Source organism: Ascaphus truei, chromosome 11 (assembly GCF_040206685.1).
Source record: "Ascaphus truei isolate aAscTru1 chromosome 11, aAscTru1.hap1, whole genome shotgun sequence".
Lineage (NCBI taxonomy): Eukaryota > Metazoa > Chordata > Amphibia > Anura > Ascaphidae > Ascaphus > Ascaphus truei.
The window spans coordinates 33,994,885-34,008,513 of record NC_134493.1 but is presented as its reverse complement, the minus strand read 5'-3'; the positions used below and the strand labels follow the sequence as shown (position 1 = coordinate 34,008,513).

Genomic DNA, 13,629 nt, shown 5'->3' with positions numbered 1-13,629 from the left:
AAAAAATCACTACATTTTTATTTCTCTATGATGTTGCTTTTTGCATTATAAATAGACCTTGCATGTGTAATTAAGTTGGGGAAGAAACCCCCCAAAAAAATTTAATACATTTTTGGGAGGGGGAATTCTATTCAATACCTACATTGTTATTTCTCTTGGAGGTGGCATACTGCCATGGTTTTTTTTGGGGGGGGGGGGGGGGGATTGTCACGGTAACTTTATGACAAGATATAATATACACCAAAATACCTGGGTTGAACTGAGGCTTAGATATGATAAAATATATTTTATTCCTTGAAAAAGGTGAACACATGAGATATACAAATAACAGACAAAATATAGACACTTACTTAAGATGGAATGATGAAACAGTCAAATCTGGACTGGCAGTTCATACAGCAATCTTGAAAATCACAAAGACAATAGCCATAGGCTGAGCCTTGTTTATATACAATTATTTTCCATTGAACACAACCTAAACCCAGCCCCTCTCATAAATCAGTGGTGAGGTTGACAGTCTTCCCCAGAGTAAAACTCCTCCCACCCAAGGACGTTTAAAAACTGCTTTTCCTATCTAAATAACTTCAGTTCAGTAGTACTTACTGGCACGCGAGACATATTAATACATTCCGGCAGGCATGACGCTCCCAATAATACTAAATATTACCGTGTAATACTAAAATTAAGAGAGATATTAATATCTGTCTCGTAGTACCTGCTAGACATCATGTGTCTGTAATCCTTATGTGCGAATTGGTCCCACGAATACACACATGTAGCTTTTAGCACAATCAGCCGAGGACATCTCATAATATTCTTATATTTAATAAGGTCACTCATTCTGACATCTCCTTCTGTAACCGCATCCCTGGCCCCCATAACCCCTTGTCAAGAAATCCTTTGAAGCTGGGCCTCGTGTGTAGAGAACATTTGTCACAGGTGCTATATTTCACACCCAATGCTCCAGACCTGGGTCCTAGCTGTCTCTACCAGCAATATACACTTGGCCTGCAAATTAGCTATTAACATACTGTACACTAAACCCCCTCTGTACTTTTCACACCCAACTTCAATCAAGCCTTTTGAAGCCCAGATATTTCTGAAAAGACACCACACATATTTGTATTTTCCTAAAACTGTAGCTCATTAACCCCTTAAGCCTCCCGCATCAACCCCAGTGTATGTGTTGGTGCAAACACTGGGATGAGACAATACATTTTTACAGGGGAATAAACAGTTGGATTCTGAAGCAAGGTAAAAACACATTACTGGACCCCAGTCCAGTTAACCCCTTGCTTCCCCAGTGAGAGCAGGGGGTGGCCCCCTTTAATACCGGGCCAAACCCCCTCTCCCATGACAGAGATTCTATTCAATACCTTCAACTTTGGGTAGGCTTGGTCTGCTTACAGTATCACACTGTTTATGGAAATATCACACCCACACATGGTACAGTATCAAGGGAGTCATAGCTTTTATTGTATTTTACAACAGTTCAAATTATTTCTTTCAACTTTAATCCTGCAGGCTCATCGCAGCATTAGACCTAGATGGACTAATTTAGTTTTTAATTCCATGGGGTTTAGCTGAGTCACCTCACAATGTGTAGACGACCGTGGAGTTCTTTTGTCATTGAGTCCTGGGACCTCTTCTCTTTTCTCTGTATACACTCTCTCTAGGTGACCTAATAACATCTTTTGGGTTTAATTATCACCTCTATGCTGACGACACACAAATATATTTCTCAACACCCGACCTTACACCTGCTGTACAAACCAAAGTTTCTGAATGTCTCTCTGCTATATCATCCTGGATGGCCCTCCGCCGCCTTAAACTCAACATGGCTAAAACAGAGCTCCTCATACTTCCTCCCAAACCTGGCCCTACTACCTCCTTCCACATTACTGTTGGAACTACGATCATTCACCCAGTAGCCCAAGCACGCTGCCTTGGGGTTACACTCGACTCCTCTCTCACATTTGCCCCTCACATTCAAAACATTTCTAAAACCTGTCGCTTTTTCCTCCGCAATATAACAAAGATACGCCCTTTCCTCTGTTGCTTGACTGCTAAAACTCTGACTCAGGCCCTCATTCTCTCCCGTCTTAATTACTGTAACCTCCTGCTGTCCGGCCTTCCTGCCTCTCACCTGTCTCCCCTACAATCTATCCTTAACGCTGCTGCCAGAATCACTCTACTCTTTCCTAGATCTGTCTCAGCATCTCCCCTCATGAAATCCCTCTCCTGGCTTCCAATCAAATCCCGCATCTCACACTCCATTCTTCTCCTCACTTTTAAAGCTTTACACTCTTCTGCCCCTCCTTACATCTCAGCCCTAATTTCTCGTTATGCACCATCCAGACTCTTGCGTTCTTCTCAAGGATGTCTTCTTTCTACCCCCTTTGTATCTAAAGCCCTCTCCCGCCTTAAACCTTTTTCATTGACTGCCCCTCACCTCTGGAATGCCCTTCCCCTCAGTACCCGACTAGCACCCTCTCTATCCACCTTTAAGACCCACCTTAAGACACACTTGCTTAAAGAAGCATATGAATAGCACTGTGGCTATTCTGAAGACATGGCACATAAAGCTTGGCCCCCTGCAGATGCACTTACCAGAACTCCCTCCTACTGTCTCTGTACGTTCTCCCTACCTACCAATTAGACTGTAAGCTCCTCGGAGCAGGAACTCCTCTTCCTTAATGTCTAAAGCACTTATTCCCATGATCTGTTATTTATATTATCTGTTATTTATTGGATTACCACATGTATTACTGCTGTGAAGCGCTATGTACATTAATGGCGCTATATAAATAAAGACATACAATACAATACAATACAATTGAGAGGGGGGGGATTAAAACAACATATTGACTGTTATTATGCACACAGTACAATAAGCTTGGAATTCCGCCACCCCCCTTCCAGCAGTGCTGCATCTGTGAAAGAAAAAAAATGGCTGCAGGATAAGTGAATTGAAGGCCTTGACTGGTTAACACTACTGAAAGCCACACAAAACGAATAAACTATACAGTAACTTGCCGTACATGTAAACTATAATGATTTTTTTTAAATAATAGGTATTACACATATTTGTAATACAAATTCTATACATACAGTTCTGTATAAAATTAAGTACTGTATATATTAAGTGGAGACTAAGCGCAGCGATAAAATGGTTAACGTTCACGTTCAATTACCTTTAATAGAAGGCTAACATTTAATCAGGTTATTGTCAGTACCATACTTACCTGTACTATACCTTCTGTACCTGTGCTTACCTTAATAGTACAGCACAGTACTGTACCTTACTACATGCCCGTGGCACTCCCATTACGCTCTAAAAGAACGGGCAAAATGCTGCTAATATGATCTATGTAGTTGTTACATCTTTGTACAGTCTATATGTCGTTCCATAAACTTATTATTTCTTGTATTAAGTTCTCCTTTTTGGACGGTTTAACCTTTCTGATATGATCCTTCAGTGCATGCCACAACAATTCTATAGAGTTCAAATCTGGTGACCTGGAATGGGAGGGGGGGGAAATGACGAATTAGTTGAACAGATAAAAACAGTTTAAAACAATGAGAAAATGTTCAGGTACACTGGAGCACTTACTGCGGTGGCGTCTTAACCCAGTTGATACCGCTTGCAAGAATATAGGCACTAGAGGAGGTATGTTTAGGGTCATTGTCCTGGAAGAACCGGTGACCACCAGACGGGAGATAATGCCTAATGTATTCAACAATACGGGTGGCTATTTGCTCTTGGAAAAATACTTTGTCCATGACTCCTGGAACAAGAGAAGAAAAAATTATGTTAAAACTGACCATTAGGCTACAGAATACACTAGAGTTGTACTGTACAGTGCACAAGGCTACAGCATGTGACTTTGTGCATTATTTTACCCTCAAATATTATTATGCATCCTGGTCCACATCTAGAGATCGCACCACACACATGCATCTTCACTGGGTGCTTGGGACGTGGCTTCAGAGATAGGCGTCCTTTTTTGTGTAATGCAAAAGTGGCAAATCTCTCAAGAGCTACAGTTGTCTCGTCAGTAAAGATGACATCCTGAAAAGTCTCGCCACTTTCAATCCATGTCCGTGCTTGGTCCACTCTTTTTACCTTGTTGGTATCCCTTATTATTGGATATGCTCTGTAATGAGGAAGAATTTTACAGGTACAGTAAAACCACACTTTTACCTACAGTATAGTAGTGTATAGCAGGGGGCGCAACATTGTTTCCCTGCGCCCCCCTGCTGGATGTCCTCCTCTCCGTGCGCCCCCCTCCCTCCTCCTTACCTTGATTCCCGGTGTCTGGACGTCATGACGTCACGTCGCCATAGCAACGTGACGTCACATGACCCCGCAGCATCATTCGACGCCGCGTTGCCATGGCGACGTATCTCCAGATGCCGGCTGAATCAAGGTAAATAGGTTTATAGAGGCCCTGCAGCTTCCCGGGCACTTAATTTAAGTGCCTTCAGGAAGCGCGCAGGGACTCTGTAAACCCGCGCCCCCCTTCGGTAATCTCGTGCCCCCCACTTTGCGCACCGCTGGTGTACAGTACAAGAAAAATGCAGGTATGGCGGTTCACAGCTGTCCATATGGGTATAAATCAAGCGAAATCAATTTAAAAAGGTAACTTTTAATGTGCACTAAACATATACAAAAATGCCACAAAGAAACTCTGACGCGTTTTGTCCTGTAGCTAGGACTTACAAGGGAAAGTGTGGTATTTGTCCGTTAGTAGCTCTCCTTATTTTAATTGTTTTTATATGTATGTGTGTTCGATATGTGTGTGTTCGATATGCTGTTTACATATACCTAATCAAAGATTTTATATTAGTTACTGGAGTGGCTATATGGGATACGATTATCCCACGGATTTAATATTTCCGGCCACCACACCAGAGTCCAACATTTGGTTTATATTGAGTGCAGTCAGGTGCCTTTTGGGTTGTTCTTCTCAACCATTTTCTCCCTAAAAGAATTGAACAGAAAACAAGTAAACAAAAACATGCCTTTTGATATGCAAGAAGCTTTTTGAGTAATACAGTAATTGCAGAAAAAAAACAGAAATACTTACTCTGTTGTGACTAGGGGACTCCACTTTACCCTTTTTGCCTGGCCACGGGCATGATAGCTGACAGTGCTAAATTTAGACCCGAATTCAGTAACCAGCGTTTGATCTGTTAAATTCCGTGTCCTCTCTTGTACGTCCTGTATTCTCATGCTGAGATCCTTTGAAATAACTTTCTTCGGCATCGCTGCTTTAGAAAATAAATCAAGCACAGAGGAATGTATATTCGATTTGTATTCGATGTTGTAACGGGGACTTACCCCTGTTCAGAAACTTGACTCTAATCCAGCAGTGGGCTGGTTAATTGCTGGTGTGCAATCAACCAACTCCACCTGCCTAATCACAGCTCTGTGAAATAGTGTCATGTGAGACACAGGAAGAGGATTCCTTAGTCTCACAATTGGGGGCTGACCCAAGGAAAGACTGTCCAGATTTTTCCTTAGTCCACACTGGACTGACCAGAGGAACAGATGTCTTGAGCTGCAGAAGGACTTGACTGTACAGTATGCTGATAGCAAGACAAGGGGACCAGACCTCTATACCTGGACAGACATTGCCTTAGCACACAAGGGTGCTGACCCAGGAGAGCAGAGAGGCGTTCCCATACAGCTACAAGAAACAGCAATACTTTCTTATGGGACTGTTATATATTTATATATATATGTATATATATTTGAGCTGGTAATTAGCTTAGCTAACCACCCAGTTAGAGAGGGCTGGACTACATGTGTAGATATTCTCTAAAGTGGAGTTGGTTTTCTTTTCTTCATTTGAATGTTTTTGTGGTTTTAAAGTGACAGGCGCCATAAAGCCTAATTTTAGTTTCACTTTAAACAGTCTCCATTGCGTACCTCTGCACACGTCTCTTACAGATGTATATTCAATGTGCATTGAATCAACATAAGTTGCCACCGATCCCAAAACATTTGTCCACTGTGACCCTTTGTCCACCGATACTTGTCCGGAAACCCCCAGCTCACCTGCTCCTGCACCTAGCAACGCTGATGTTCATCTGGGTGACAGCAGCACTCCTTGCACCAGATCCAGCTCGGTCGCCCGCATGCTGGATGTTTTCAGTGGTATCGAAGTCACTGACAACTCAACAGAGCAATACAGGGACCGAATGGAGGCCAAGATGGATCGTCTTTTGGAGACCATGGGGAATATGGATAGGTGCATGGGTGTTCGCCTGGATAAGATTGAGAGGAACATCGTGGGGCTCGATTCTTTGCTTGGAGTCCCTGCCCCTGTATGTCTGATGCAAGAGCAGGAGGGTTGCCTGGAGGCGCCTTATTCTCCCATGGAGGAACTGCATACCCCCTCCTCCCCTGTGCACCCTCTCAATCCCTGGATCCCTTCACTGTGCCAACACCAAGCACACCACGAGACCCCCAAGGCTTACCCCCTCCATCTCCAAGATACACATATGCCCTTCGGATGGAGGAGATGACAACCCTGGTAAGAGCTAGGCCACGACAGGAGGAAAGCATCCTCCCTGACCGCCTACCCCCGCTCGCTGCTAGAAGCACACCTGCTCCAGCACCCAGGATTGTACAGCTCCCAGACATCATGCTGAGAGACCTGCCCCAGAGCGTTCAGGAGAAATACAAGATAAGATGTGGTGGTCTGCCTCAGAAATATGCCCAGTTCATCTTTAAACACCACCTCAGTTTTGAGCTGTACAGCGAGTGGACCCAAAATGTAAATTATGTAGGCAATAAATACAAGAAGGCTCTAACTGCAAATTTAAGGAGAACAATTATGGAGGAAGTGAAGTTCTATCTTAAAGCTCCCAGTCTTCTTCTGAAAACCATGAGAGACAGCATCAAAAGCCTTTTGAGGCATAAAAGGGCTTGTTTGATGACTACTAGCTTAAAATTTATTTACAAATAAAGATGTGCCGCCAATGTTTTTAATCTTAAAAAAAAAACAGTTGATTTTTTAAAAATGATTTCATTGTTTAATGTTTATTTTCTATTTTGGATGTCTGGAGCTGGGCAAAGACAACATGCAGGAAATCCCCTCCCCCTCCCCCCCTCCCCTTGGTGCAGGAAACTCTCCCAGCAATACTACCAGGTAAGACACAGTGCTCAAATCCATGCTTTCCTCCTGTCATGGCCTAACTCTTACCGGGGTTGTCATCTCATCCAACTACACTAGCGAAATTTGTTTTGGTACAGTAATCGCTTAATTGGGAGTGAACACATTTTTCCATGACTTTGGATAGTATTGGGAGAAGTGAGATTGGCCTGTAGTTTGAGACAGTGTTTTTGTCCCCACTTTTGAAGATTGGGACAACTCTGGCAGTTTTCCAGGTCCCAGGGATATGGCCTGAAGACACAATAGAGTTGATTAGGGAAGCAAGTGGTTTGGCAATGGCTGGGGCACCGAGTCGTAGGAACTTAGATTGCAGTAGGTCAGGTCCACATTGGCTGCTTAGTTTTAATTTGAGGAGCGCTTGTGTAATCTCCTCTTCAGATACTGGGACAAATTGAAAACTGTGAGCAGTGTTGGGAGAGGGTGGGGCTATAGAGGGGCTAAGCGAAGGGCAATCATGACCGGGGGGCCAGGCTCCCCTTTTTCCTCCACGTTAGCTCCCTGGATTCTCACACCCCCAACCTCCACCCGTTAAGGTGATGGAGGTGACCCAGTCAGGGGGCGGGGGGGGGGGGGTAAGACGAGGGAGGTTACTTAGGTCGGCTGGCAGGGCGCACATTCAGTTTGAATTAAAAAGAAAAAAGAGAAGCAAACAACAAATAATAAATATGAGAGTGAGTACTGGTTCCTGGAGGGGAGATAAGCCTCTGTTTTTGTTACCCCCACAGGGTCAAAAAGTGTTGAGGTGTTTGTTGCCACTGACGGGTTGTGGGGTAAGTGTGCTCATCCTTGCCAGAAGAGGCTCAGTGCTTAGTAAAGCCCTATAGGGTGGCGAGTGGTGAGTGGGCGGGGCTCATTTAAGCGTGAGTTCCGGAAGCCCACTCGCGTCAACGGCCAGGTCACGTGGGCCTGGCTTGGGTGTCACAGGTCATCAGTTCAACAACCTTTGACCTTTAACCCTTTGAGGGAGCGCTCTGGCAGAGGTAGTGCTTACCAATTATACACTGGCGACACACTTTATTCGAGCTTGGCTAGTCCCACGAATTTGGGTATACCCGGGTGTATTGAGGTTTGTGACTGTTTTCTGCCCGAGTGCATTGAGTTATTTTCCAAGCAGGGATTGAAGCATTTTATTCCCGCTGGCTGCAATACTGCACAGTATATATATATATACTGCATTACAATTCATGAATTTATGCCATCTGTTAGACACGCGAAGCATTGCAGCCTATTAAATCCTAATCATTATCATTTAACAGATCAGCCGCCCATCAGCCAGGCATGAACCCAGGCTGGGAAGGCAAACGCAACGGGGCTTGTTAGAGGTGAGGAGCGGCGCATTCCAGGTATCTGCCAGGTACATACCGGGTATTTGCTCGAATAAAGTGTGTCGGTGCAGTATAATGGTTAAATAAAAAGCCGTGGCCTTGTACGTTCAGACCTGGTCTTGTCGTTATTTATGTGGGGTTCTGGGTACTTGGGGTGGAGGCGAGGGGAGCTCCTTCGCAGTCTCCCAGATCAGGGAAGTAGGCAGGTGGCACATAGCAAGGAGTGAGCGGGTTTATTGCAGGATTTACACACTCACTGTATTCGAATGCACAGTGATTATGTGCACTATTTAAAGCTGAAGACCAAGCAATAATCCACATTTCTTTTAATAAATCAGTTCTGTACTATGAGAAAATACTTGTAGCATTTTTTTAACAACTCTGAATTAAATTTTTAATGTATTATAATGTAAAAAGCATTTTTTGTTTCTATAACAACCATTTACAAAGCCACATCCCCTTCCTCTTCTGAAACAGGCTCTGGCACACCCCTTTTTGAGCCCAGCCCTCTCTCTAGCATTGCACCAATTGTATCTAGTGACTGTCTGGTCACATGATCTTCCCCACAGAACTTTGCATATTTGGTCCTCTTCTGCTGCACTGACAGCCATTTAGTGAACTCCTGAGCTGAATCTTCGCCGATCGATCCCAGGAGAACGGATCTATCGGCAATTTAGCTAATTACTCATCATTGTGGGGATTGTATTGATGCACATATTAAAGGGGTGGGGGGGACCTGAAGCTTGGACAGCTGCTTTAAGTACAGTCAAACACACAGTACTTACATTCAAGACTAAGGGCACTAACAAATTGTCCCAGCTTTGCAGCATAGGCCTGGATATCTGAGGTGACAGCCTTTGGGATTTGGTTGTGATAAGCAAGCTGAGTTCTCGTGTGACACAAATTTGAGCCAAGGCATTTGTACAAAGGATAGTCTGCTGTGCTAACTCTGTGTCAGCTGCTTCCAGCCTGATCATACACATCCTCAACTCTTATACAGTATCAGTGCTAACTCGGTGTCAGCTGCTTCCAGCCTGATCATACACATCCTCAACTCTTATACAGTATCTGTGCTCTACTCTTGGAAACCGTCACTGCCCATTGTGCTGTTACATTGTTTGCCTACAGTATGTAGCCAAGTGGTGAAACTGCCGGAACCATGCAGATCAGCTGGCATGCGGTCACTACCAAGCCCGTGTTACCAGGGGGCAGTCTCCGATGTCACTGTGGGTGAACAGGATTACTGGTGTGTGTATACTAGCCATCAGGGGCAACTCGGTATGGATGCAGGCAGGTAGGAGCCTAGGTAGGTTTGCTAGTACCTCATGGATTTGGAGCAGGGCAGCAGGGGCTTTAATATAAAAGTGGCAATCTTTTATAGAACATTAGCAGCAAACAATAACCTCTCCTGATCAGTCAGTCTCAGGTCTGGCTAACGAGAGGCACAGCCCTTGGAATGTTAAGGGAGAACAACAAAGTGGACTTGCAACGAGGGATGGTTCAGGACAGTCATTTTCCTATAGCAAATAAGAGAAATAAATCTCTAATGTAGGGCTCCAAAAATCTAAATGTAGATGATGTCTAAAGTGGCTGAGAGACATATAAACTTTAAAGCCAAACAGACTGATCAGATTCTTGGAGTATACTCTGGTGCCGCCATAACCACTTCCAGGCCGAACCAGAGTATGAGCCTGTAGGGAATAGAGCCGAACCGAGGCCCCACAATGAAGCAGCACCACCACAGGTAAGGTCAATAAATGCCCGGCAGCTATAGGTTCCGGCAAAAAATACAGCATATAATATTCATTCAAACTTATATAGGTAGATGTGGTTTTGTTTTTGACCAGCAATAAATGGAGTAACGCATGTACTCACGGAGCCCGATGCTGAAGGTAAGTTTGACCGCCCAGGCGTGCGTCCCGCTTATATTGTGGATAGGAGAAGCAGAAAAAGCGAAGGCGCACAGCAAAAAAGGAGAACGGGAGGCAAAGTAGAAAATCTAATGCAGCATAATGCCAAACAAGACAAAAATTAGAACAACTCTGACGTGTTTCCCGCTGTAGCTGGCGCTTTATCAAATCTATCTTGATAAAGCGCCAGCTACGGCAGGAAACGCGTCAGAGTTCTATTTTTCATCTTCATTTGGCATTATGCTGCATTCAATTTTGATTTTCTACGTTGCCTCCCGTTCTCATTTTTTGCTCTTCTCCTTCACTTTTTCTACTTGTTCCAGTCATTTTCCTATCAAGCTGGGATGTTGGACTATCCCTTCAGATGCCCTTCTACTCACCAGCACCTTGTTGATCCCGATCTCCCGTAGGGCGGACCATCCTTTGGCCGGAATACCCGACTGTCCAACAGAGGTCTTGTCCACAGACTGCTCCTGCCCTTAGCTGTTCCTCTTAATGAACTACAACTCTTTATAACATAATGTAAACCACTCCCCTGGCTAAAACCTACTAAAGGGAGGGGAACTACCCTAAATCTGGGAGTTTAACCCTTTACTACAAGGATGGCCACACCTACATTTATGTCACCTTGAACAATGACTCCCAGGTCCCTTTCCTCTATCCCCAGGGTAGGATTATGCATTTTTTGGGGGCATTTAATTGTCATTTCCACATTCTTGACCATTTCTCTAATGTAAATCATTGTGTTTACCCCCTTTGAAAGTCAACCCCTGTTACAGATCTTTGCGTGATCTGATTTCCCCTTGGGAATATTTGTGATGACACTAAAAGATATTAAAAAAAACAAGTACAGATCCTCAAGGTACTCTGCTGGTCACCTTTTCCACCTCTGAGTACAGCTATTTACCATGACTCTCTCTCACCAATCCTTAGCAGATGCCATCTGTACAACCCAGGGGCGCAATCAGAAAGCTGATTAGGGGGTGCACTCGTGGCGTCATGACGCAGTGACATCACACGGCAACACGTTGCCATGGGACGACACTACATCATGTCGACGAAGCATCACCTGACACTGCCTAAAATGTCAATAATACAGTGAAAGTCCTGACCATATAGCAAGAACCAGTCCTGTTGAACTAGAAATCCTCTTATGATTGTTGATAGTAGTCTCATAACATGTAAAAAGAAAACCAGAAGCCAATCATAGTGTATAACTGTATAGGATACTAAAAAAACCATAAAATCTATCAAATTAAGGTATTGACAAATACATACAGTACAACACTTACAGACCCACTTACAGACCCAGGCAACTGCTGATAGAACAAATGAGACTTACAAACAAACATAAATCATACAAACATACAAAAACTCTAAAAAAAAAAACTGCAGTAAGCCAATTGGCATGTTCAACCACCTAAGAATCCAATCCCAAGCACTCTAAATTGTTTATCAGTCTTCTAAGTGAGGCAGTATCAAAGGCCTTACTAAAATGTAGATAATCTTCTGTAACACCCTGATCTATTACCCGGTGCAAAAGAATCAATTCAATCATACCCTACCTATTTCAGCCGGCAGTCTACAGGTAGCGAACTCCTCTCAAAGTCCAAATTTCCAAAATGTGTCACTGACAACTCGCACCTTACACCCATTGCACTGCACAGCACTAAACATGGTAACAGATGGAAGTGCTACTGACAAAGCATGCCTATGTAAAACTCACGCATTCAAAACCAGCTGCATTTGGCACAACCAGCGGCTTACAGGCACACATGATATGGGCACACAAACACTGGAGGTAGCAAACAAGTCTGACAATCACTCCCCTTCCAAGCTCCAATGAAAATAAGGGATTTTCCAAATTTATTGATATAGATTATTTGTCTTCATTTTACATAAGAAAAATGTTACAACGTATCCCATTTCCCTATAAACAGATACAACATCAAGTATATATAGATCTCCCTAGCAACTGTTTTACAAAACATTAAATGATCTATTAAAGCTGCAGACCAAGCAATATCCTACATGTGTGTTTTTCTTAATAAATACGTTCTGTACTATGAGAAAATACTTGTATCGTTTTTTTAAACAATTCTGAATGACATTTTTAATGTATTATAATGTAACAAACATTTTTTGTTTCTATAGCAACCATTTACAAAGTCACATCCCCTTCCTCTTCTGAAACAGGCACTGGCACGCCCCTTTTTGAACCCTGCCCCCTCTCCAATGAACCCTGCACCAATTGTATCTAGTGACTGCCTGGTCACATGATCTTTCCCACAGAACTTTGCATCTTTGGTCCTCTTCTGCTGCGCTGACAGCCATATAGTGAACCCCCGAGCCGAATCTTCACCGATCGATCACAGGAGAACGGATCAATCGGCAACTTATCTAATTACTTATCATTGTGTGGCTTGTATTGATGCACATATTAAAAGGTGAAAAAATTAAATAAAAAATAAAAAACGGTAGCTTGGACGGCTGCTTTAAATTATACAAAATTAAATCATACACGTAAATTAACAAACAGAAAAAAAGCAGTGTGCATTTTGCTGTCAGTAAATGTAACAGTATCAATTACATAACATATTGCGGATAATTTTCCTATAAAATCCTATCTTAACCCCTTCATGACTGGCTGAGCTCCCTTATTTATGTTGCTAGTACTGTATATCCAGCCCTTGCACTTTATCATCTGTTTTAACAGAAGCCACCTTTACCCCTCACACACCTTTACAAACTGTTCTGTTCCGCGCTGTCGAAAGACGTTCCAAATAATTCTCCCAATCAAAATGTATTTTAAAAAAACTGCTTATACTTGTCTTGTTTTTTCTTTTTAAAGATTTTTAAAGAACGCTCCAAGATTTAACCCATTAAATATTTCACTGCCATTAAGTCACTTTGGTCCTCCATGGGGATGCATCTTTAAAACATGTTTGTTAAGGATGGAAATACTTTGATCTTTGCAGATAGTGTATAGTTAATAGTTTTACTTTTCAAGGTACTGCATTAACCCAACTCGCTGCTTTATCTCTGGTTGTGTGCGCTGCCTGCGTTGTTGTAATAGTGACATTCATGTATTAAGGGTTTACAACTTTCCCTGGTTTTCTAGAGCAGGGGGCTCAACTCCAGTCCTCAAGCCCCTCCAACGGGTCAGATTTTCAGGATATCCCTGCTTCAGCACAGGTGGCTCAATCAGTC

The 13,629-nt window shown here is 43.2% G+C and overlaps 1 protein-coding gene across 1 annotated transcript in view; it reads right to left on the bottom strand.

Annotated features, from left to right (window-relative positions):
- Positions 1-12,121, bottom strand: part of ELFN1 (extracellular leucine rich repeat and fibronectin type III domain containing 1) — a 438,700-nt gene extending 426,579 nt beyond the window's left edge. The window contains exon 1 of the mRNA XM_075565580.1: positions 11,985-12,121. The gene's annotated coding sequence lies outside the window, so the exon portion shown is untranslated. The remainder of the gene's footprint in view (positions 1-11,984) is intronic.
- Between the last annotated feature and the right edge of the window lie 1,508 nt (positions 12,122-13,629).